The sequence below is a fragment of the Tupaia chinensis genome, unplaced genomic scaffold (assembly GCF_000334495.1).
Source record: "Tupaia chinensis unplaced genomic scaffold, TupChi_1.0 Scaffold144346_1, whole genome shotgun sequence".
Classification (NCBI taxonomy): Eukaryota; Metazoa; Chordata; class Mammalia; order Scandentia; family Tupaiidae; genus Tupaia; species Tupaia belangeri.
The window spans coordinates 1,176,499-1,185,323 of record NW_006204205.1 but is presented as its reverse complement, the minus strand read 5'-3'; the positions used below and the strand labels follow the sequence as shown (position 1 = coordinate 1,185,323).

General features: G+C 42.6%; 1 pseudogene; it reads left to right on the top strand.

Moving 5' to 3' along the window:
* Positions 1-3,054: 3,054 nt before the first annotated feature.
* On the top strand, positions 3,055-4,284 carry LOC102475380 (AN1-type zinc finger protein 6 pseudogene; annotated as a pseudogene).
* The last annotated feature ends 4,541 nt before the right edge of the window (positions 4,285-8,825 follow it).

Here is an 8,825-nt window from a genome sequence, read left to right as displayed (position 1 = left end):
AGAAGGAATTGCGGTGTGGCCATCCCCCCTGGGGGGTGATTTCTCGCTTTCTGTCTCTCTCTCTCTCTATTTGGTGAGTGCACGTGCCCTATAGCAAAAACCTCTCCAAAAAAAAAATTTTCATTTAAAAATTTGCTATAGGGCACAGGCACTCACCAGAGAGAACAGAGAACAGAGACAGAGAGAGAGGTGAGAAAGAAAGTCACCAGGTCTGGGGACTGAACTGTGGTTCAGTTGGCCATGTGGGAGTCTAGTGCCTCAATCACACCACTTACTGGCCCCAGGTTGTGTGTGTGTGTGTTCTTTTTCTTTTTTTAGCAAAGTTTACTACCTTTGGTAGGATATGTAGATTTAGCTTGCATTCTTATACTCAATGGATTTGAGTCTTATTTCTGGAAAAGCTTCTTGAATTATAATTCTAATTTTTTACTGTTCTATCTTTTATGTTCTACTAATGACAACAGGTATTTATATGTTAGATTTCTTTAGTTTTACATATTATTTATTTATTTTTTGGGAGAGGTTTTTGCTATAGGGCACGTGCGCTTGCCAGAAAGACAGAGAGAGACAGAGAGACAGAAAGCGGGAAATCACCCCCCAGGGGGGACTGGCCACACTGCAATCTCTTTTCCTCCATTCTCCTCTCAGGATCTTGGGCACGTACACACACACCCCCGGCGTGAGTTTAAGCTACCAGGTCCAGGACTTGAACTGCAGTTGACTACATGGGAGTCCAGTGACATAGCCATTACACCAACTGCTGGTCTCAGTTTTACATATTATTTTTTAATTCTTCTAAATGTTTGTCGATTCTTTCCTTACTTGGTCCATTTTCTTAATCCTGACCTGTGAATCTTTTACTAGGTTGTTAGTGATGTGATGTCTGTTCTATTTTCAGCTATTTCTAGCTTTCTTTGATGGAATGCTTTTATTCTTTCAGTTAGCTCCTAGCCTTTAGATTTCAACTGGAATCCTGGTAAGCAAGTACTTAGAACTGTAAAAAGAAATCTTTGAAAGAAGAGACATATGCTTTTTTACCGTCTGCTAAGTTGGCTGTTTGATCATACTCCTTCTTCATCGTATTCTAGATAATCAGAATTTCCCTTTGAAGTTTTGCTTTTTTCCTCTCTTATCCACTCATCTAAATTCCTTGCAGTGTTTCTTTTACTTTAATTTGAATGTGTATTGTTATGGATGTTTTTAATTTGTGGACTTAAAAATAAATATTTTGGGGCTCATTTAGTTCTTTTACATGGAAGAAGGATTATGGAATTGTCTTTTTGCCCCCAGAGCAGATCGAATGTTTTCTTCCCTAAGAAACAATTAGGAGTAAATTCTGTATAAATGGTTTATCAAGCTTTATAATATTTTATTAAATGTAAGTATTATGTGACAGTTGAAAAGTGTGCAAAGCTGAGGGTAATGCAAATGTGGACAGTCTGTGGATGTGTCCTTTAAAAAAAAGTTGTGTGTAGATATGGTAGGAGCTCTTTGGTCATTATATCTCTTAGGCTGTAGGTGTTCCTTGTAAGACCTGTCTGTGTTGAAATAGATTTTGCTGCTGTGCTGATAGTGTGCTAGTGGGAAGAGGTTTCAGGAGCACTTTCGACTGTGTGCATGTCATCTACTTGAGCCATTTGGCTCATGGGAAATTGTGAAGGATTCTAGTCATCACTCTAGACTTTTTAGGATGACTTGGTTCAAAGAAATTGTGGCCATAGGGCTTAAGAACTTGGGCAGAGGGGCCGGCAGGTGCATCGTAGTTAAGGGCGATGGACTCTCATGTGACTGACCGTGGTTTGAGTCCTGGACCTGGCAGCTTGCTTTCTCACTTTCCCTCTCTCTCTCACGCACTCTGTCCCACTCTGGTCAAATTGAAATAAATAAATAAACAAATAAATAAAGTTCAATAAAATAATTAGAAAAAAATTTTAAAAAGAACTTGGGCAGTGACTGACTATGCTCACATAATTCCTTGCCATTAAGTTGATTTTCCCTGTCAGTGTGCATCTGAGTGTTACCCCACAGTACTTATAATCTGTTTGGTATATGTGTGTGAGTCTCTATTCATAACAAATGCTATTAGGGAAGGGCTGTTCTTCTGGGAGACATCAAACGGAATCTTAGATTAAAAGCTATGGGAGAGCTCTTTACCTCTCTGAGTTTTGTAAAGTTTATCTTATGCAGTTTGGCCAGAAGCTGTAGTGGTAATACGTGCCATTATTGATCTCTTATTCCCTTCAAATACTGCGCTAAGTACTATGATAGCTGTCAAAGCGAAAATGGAGTAGCTTATGCCAAACCCTAACAAAACGAAGTCTGGAAATCGTAAAGGAAAGGCGTGCATACATGCCTATGATAAAAGCAAGTGCAAGGAGTCTCTGAAAACCATGGCCTTGCACAGAGGCTGTTACCATACACAAGGAATACTTTTTTTTTTTTTTAAGAATTATTTTATTTAACTTTATTTATTTAGTTATTTTTAAATTTAACCAGAGAGGCAGGGTGGGGGGGAGGGAGGGAGAGAGAGAGAAAGTGAGAAAGCAAACTGCCAGGTCTGGGACTCAAACCGTGGTCGGCCATGGGGGAGTCCATCACCCTTAACCACCATACCACCCGCTGGGCCCTATACAAAGAATACTTCTGTGAGGATGTCTGCTCAGCAACTCACTGACTTCATTTTTAGCCTGATTCTACCTTTGATACTAATTCTGTAGCCAAGGATAATTATTTCAAAACAACTTCTATAACCTCCCTCATTTTATTGCTAAAAGTGCCCCCTTGCCCCAACTCTCCAGATGTGCCTGTGGTCCATCATAACATGCATATTCCAGATAGAAATCTTCTGTTCATTCCTGAGTAAACTCATTTCTTTTGAGAACCACCATCTCTGTTTTTTCAGGTTGATAGTACCTTTACGAACTTTATCTCATTTTTTAATTAGAATGTTTTTTTCCCCACCCATTATCTCCATTTTGCTGCTAAGTAACTCAGGCTCTTAGAACCCATTATCTCCATTTTGCTGCTAAGTAACTGAAGATCTTAGTCACATGACAAGTGGTAGAGACAGGATTTGACTCCCTGGCTCAAAAGACCATTCCCTTAATGACTGTATTACTGTATCAATGAGGGTGGTTAATCCTGTTCATCTAGAGTGGGTGGAGGAGCCGGTGGCGGTGGGGCTGGAGCCAGCTGGGGTTCATTGGCCTCACCTTTCCCCATTCACTGGTGGTGACCTGCAGCGGCTGGCGGGTCAGGCAGAGAGAGCTGCCACCATGAATGAATCTGAAGTCTGCTGAAATAAAATACTGAAGGCTTTAAAATGTTTTCTTGCATAAAACTCAGACTAAGTAGCTGCGTGTGAGGATAGGGAAGGCAGGAAGCTGTCTGTCTCTGGACATAGGATGGCCGTTTGCTCATCAGCCCCAACCGTGTGGGCAGCAGAGGAGCACGGCTCAAGGAACTCATCCCGACCAAGTGCCTGTGCTTTGTCCACGGGCTGCGGATCTTCCGGAAACCCTCGCACGAATGGCATGAGTTCAGTATCTGTAAAGGACATCTCAAAGACAGGACAGCAGTAATGGTAGGAGCCCACCTGCAACTTCCGCGCGTAGCACAGATGGCAGCACCCAGAACTCGGCATCAGACGCGTCTTCATCCCTGCAGCCAAGCCCTGCATCAAGCCAGTCACTCCTGTCTGAATCTGTAGGATCTTCCCAAGTGGACAGTTCGTCTGTGGGCAAAGCAGTACCTGAAGCAGAGGATCTGCAAGCTTCAGTATCAGATCCCGCAAGCAGCCACCTGAAGAGCAAAGCAAATCCCTTGAAAAGCCCAAGCAAGAAAAGAATCGCTGTGTCATGTGCTGGAAAGAAGTGGGACTGACTGGGCTTGAATACCGGTGTGGAAATGTTTCCTGTGGTGTACGCTGTTCCTCAGATGTGGAGCAACTTGTTCTTACAAAGCTGAGGTGGCTGAGAAAATCAGAAAAGAAAATCCAGTAGTTGTCGGTGAAAAGATCCAGAAGATTTGAACAACTGCTGGAATACAAAATCCTTTGACCACATGCAAACTACAGATTGATGAGACTTTGTTTCCTGGTCATTGGGAATGCGGAGCAATGTATCTCGCATAGATCTTTTAATCATGGATGTCATCAGAAGAAGAGATTTTTGTCTTTGTTTTAAAAATGACTCTTAATGTTTATTTCCATCGCAGTTTCTGTGGCTAAACGGACTTAAACTTTACGTGTATTATCCTCTTAAGATCATTTTAATTTTAGTTGAGTGCAGAGGGCTTTTATAACAAACATGGAGAAATTTTGGAGGTCTGGGATTTCCCCAGTGTTAAACATGCATACGCTGTTTTCTCATCGTGCATGTATATATAGCTTTCTCTGCAGCACGATTTCTGTTTTGATAATTCCCTTAGGGTACAACTAGTTTTCAGTAACTGAGTGTTTCTCTTTTTAAAATTTTTTAGGATTATTTATTTAATTTTACTTATTCATTCGCTTATTTTAATTTGACCAGAGAGAGACACAGGGGTGGGTGTAGGGGAGTGAGAAGGCAAACCACCAGGTCCAGGACTCGAACTGTGGTTGGCCATGTAGGAGTGTCCAGCGCCTTAACCAGCATGTCACCTGCTGGTCCCCTGAGTGTATCTGAATCAGTATGGCTGCTTCTATTTTTTTCATTAACAAAGGTTATACATAAGTGAGCTTTATGGTTTCTTTACACCCACTATTTATGTCTGAATCATTTGTTACAGGAGGGTGTGTGCTAATGAGATTCTAAGTTTGTGTGTCTAAAACAAAAAAAATTTTTTTTGAGAGGTTTTTGCTATAGGGCACGTGCGCTTGCCAGATAGAGAGACAGAAAGCGAGAAATCACTCCCCAGGGGGGATGGCCATGCCGCAATCCCTTCTCCTCCATTCTCCTCTCGGGATCTTGGGCACGCGTGCACATGCGCCCGGCGTGTTTTAAGCCACCGGGTCCGGGACGCGAACCGCGGTTGACTACGTGGGAGTCCAGTGACATAGCCATTATGCTAACGGCTGTTCCCAAAAACCAATTTTTTTTTTTTGAGGGAAGGAAGAAAAATTTATCTGCATTTCATTGCTGACTGCAAGTTGCTTTCAGATTATGTTCATTGGTCTGTGTGTATACAATATGAAGAATGACCTGAAGTTATTGTGCTGTATTTATGTTTATCCACCAGTCTTTGATTAAATAAAAAGGGAAATGAGAAAAAATATCTTGTTCATCTATGCTACTCAAATAAGGCATTATAGACAGAATAGACATTTTCATTATACATCATTTAATACGGGTCAACTCTGTGCTTGAATAATTAAAATAGTGTTTCATATCTGACTTGTCCCCTCCCTTCATACAACCCAGAGAATCGGATTATGAAATGAGAAGAACTGAGAGAATGACTGTTGTCTTTCCGTGGAAAATTCCATACATAGTTAAATGGATTTGCTGGGCCAGCAGGTAGTGTGGTGGATAAAGGTGCTGGATTCCCACATGGCTGACCATGGTTCGAGACCTGGATCTGGTGGCTTGCTTTCTCGCTTTCCCTTTCTCTTTCTCTCTGTCTCTGTCTGGTCAACTGCAAAAAAAAATAATAATAATAACAAATGGAATTAAATAAATAAATAAATATTTTTAAAAAATGGATTTTCCTTGAACTTCATTCTTTTTCCTAACAGGAAAAAGTTCCTCACCTTAAATGTCAAAATGGGGGGCCGGCAGGTGGCGTGGTGTTTAAGGGCGTTGGACTTCCACATGGCCAACTGCGGTTTGAGTCCCAGACCTGGTGGCTTGTTTTCTCACTTTTCTTTCTCCCTCACCCCCCCTCATTCTGTCTCTCTCTGGTCAAGTTAAAATAAATAAACAAATAAAGTTAAATAAAATAATTTTTAAAAAAAAAGTCAAAGTAGAAATCTTTTTCTTAAAGTAACTTTTTATTAACAGCAGTTATTACAGTAGAGGCTTTCGGATACGAATATAAAGTGTGTGTAAGTGGGGAGTAATTATATCCATGGTCCCAGCCACTTGTAACACTATATACAGTACTTCATAGTTGATACATTCTCTCCACTGTATTTTATGACCCGGATGTTCCTTCTTTTTCTTTCTCTTTTCTTTTAAGAGAGACTTTTGCTATAGGGCACGTGTGATTGCCAGAGAAACAGAGACAGAGAGACAGAAAGTGAGAAATCACTCCCTGGGGGATGGCCACGTCACAATCCCTTGTCCATTCTCCTCTCAGGATCTTGGGCACGCGTGCATCCTCCCCTGGTGTGAGATTTAAGCCGCCGGGTCTGCAGCCGGCTACGTGGGAGTCCAGCGACATAGCCCTGATGCCATCTGCTGGTCCCTGTTCCTTTCTATCTGCAGTTTTGTTCCTGTGGGTCAGTGTCCCTCTGTTCCCACCCCTCCATGCTTCCCAGGGTTCAGATGTTCTTCTACATTTCTCTATTTCTGTGAGGCTGTATTTTTCAAAATGAAAACCTTTATCCCAAGTAAAATTGATTCTGAGATAGGATCCATAACGAATGACACATAGTCTTTTAAAAAGTCATCTTTTGTGTATCTCACTGTTAACTAGGAAATTTGGTGAGCCAAAAAAACAGCCCAACTAGTATCGGATTGGTTTTCCTGGGTAGGGGTAGTGAAGTTAAATATTTATTTATGTGGGTGTAATAGCTACTGCCCCATTAATTCCACTGTAACTTTGTAATTAATGTGCCATTACCTTAGAGTCTTACCAAGTATTTCCGCCTTCTGGACACAATAGAGACAGATTTTCCTTTTGTTTGCAATTATCCTCATAAAAATTTGAAAGCAAGCAAGCCAGAACTTTTTTTTTTTTTCTTTTCAGGACAAGGTTGCCTTCAGTGCATGTTTTCACTCTCCCTATGGTATGAAGACAAGGCCGCAGGTAGACAGGCCTGTACCGGGGTGTCTGTCCCCCCGTTTGTCTCCTAGCTTGCCTTCTGCCCAGAGGCGGAGGCACTGTCACCTTTACATGGCAGTGCAGGCGGTAGCAAGACCTGATCAGACAGCCTTGAACAGTCGTTTATTTCCTCCTGCTGTGCCTGAGAGGTGGGACAAGGAGGTTTATTTCTGCCAGCGCTTTTGCTGGAGACACTCAGAAGACCTCTTCCTTCGTCTGGGGATGGTGCCTTCATTAGCTACTCCTGCACTAACAGCAGAAGGGACCAGGGCTGCAAGAAAGTGGCCCCTAAAGTTTAGGCTAGGTCGTGAGGCCCAGGGTCCTGGGTAAAGGGAAATTATTCCCATGCTATTTTGGAGAGTCTAGTCCTGAGGACAATTAAACAGCCCAGACAGGTCACTGGGTGAGACCAATTTCCTGGTTTGTTTATTGGAGCCTGATTGTTTTTCACCACGGAGCACAGGTCACAGTCCTGCTGCTTTGCTGCACCAGGCCTGCAGAGCGACCCTTCCTATCGCCTTTCACCAAGCTCCCCAAGCGTCCTCTTGTGTCTTTGTCTGGTTAGATTACTCTGGTGTCTCTCTCAGGCCCAGGGTGGAGGACAGTGTCAGTAATTACTCTTGACTTCATCTTCCACAGGCCTTTGGCTTTATGACTCGAGTTGCCCTCCAAGCGGAGAAGATGAATCATCACCCGGAGTGGTTCAACGTGTACAACAAGGTAACTCGTTGCCTTATTTGGGGATCACCTCAATCATGAGTTTAAGGAACTTCTCTCTTTTACCCTCGTCGTCTTACGTAGTTAAATGTCATTGTGCTTAAGAAAGTCTTCTCTTGGGACCAGCAGATGGCATAATGGTTACATCACTAGACTTCCACCTCGTTGATCTTGGTTCAAGTCCCGGACCCAGTGGCTGGCGCATGTGTGTGCATGCCCAAAATCTGAGAAGAGAATGGAGGAGAACTGACTGCCGCATGGCCATTCCGCCTGGGGGTGATTTCTGGCTGTCTGTCTTTCTGTCTCTCTGGCGAGTTCATGTAGCACTAACACTAGCACTATAGCTAAAACACTCTAAAAAAGAAAAAAAGGTCTTCGCTTAACCTTTTCTCTCAGAATCCCTTTGTATTACTGCAAATTAGTAACGAATTTTCAGGTGTACTCATAAAAACAGTGAATGAGCTGTGTATTTTCATGCTTTTTTTTAAAGAGATTTTTGCTATAGGGCCTATGTGCTTGTTGGAGAGAGAGAGAGAGAGAAAGTGAGAAATCACCCCCTGGGGGGATGGCCACACCTCAGTTCCTTCTCCTCCACGCTCTTCTCGGGAGTTTTGAGCACACATGCACACGCCCAGCGTCTTTGAAGCCTCTGGGTCCGGAACTCGACGAGGCTGCGTGGCCGTCCAGTGACGTAACCATGACACCATCTGCTGCTGTCTTCGTGCTTGTGTGTTACGAAAGTAAAAGACGGGCCGGAGGAGGCCCCCGAATTAGACTTGAATATCAGCCCTGTGAGTGCATTTAACAAATTTAGGGTAAATTATTGATACAAATTGTAAGGATAGGATATATATGGTCTTATGAATCTCATTGAAACAGAGAACTGTACTTTAATTAATAACTGTTTCTTAACTTCTCTATCTTCAGTGGGAACTGACCTTACTTAAGCAAGGGCAGACTACAAAGTTTTAGGAGGCAGAGTAAGAAGAGTCATCTCCCACCAAAAGTGCCCTTGCCTTTATGGTCACATCATTTGGAGTTTCTTTTCTCTCTCTTTTTTTAATAATTATTTTTTGGGGGACCAGTAGTTGGTATAATTGCTATGTCGCTGGACTCCCATGTAGTTGACAGTGGTTTGAGTCCCA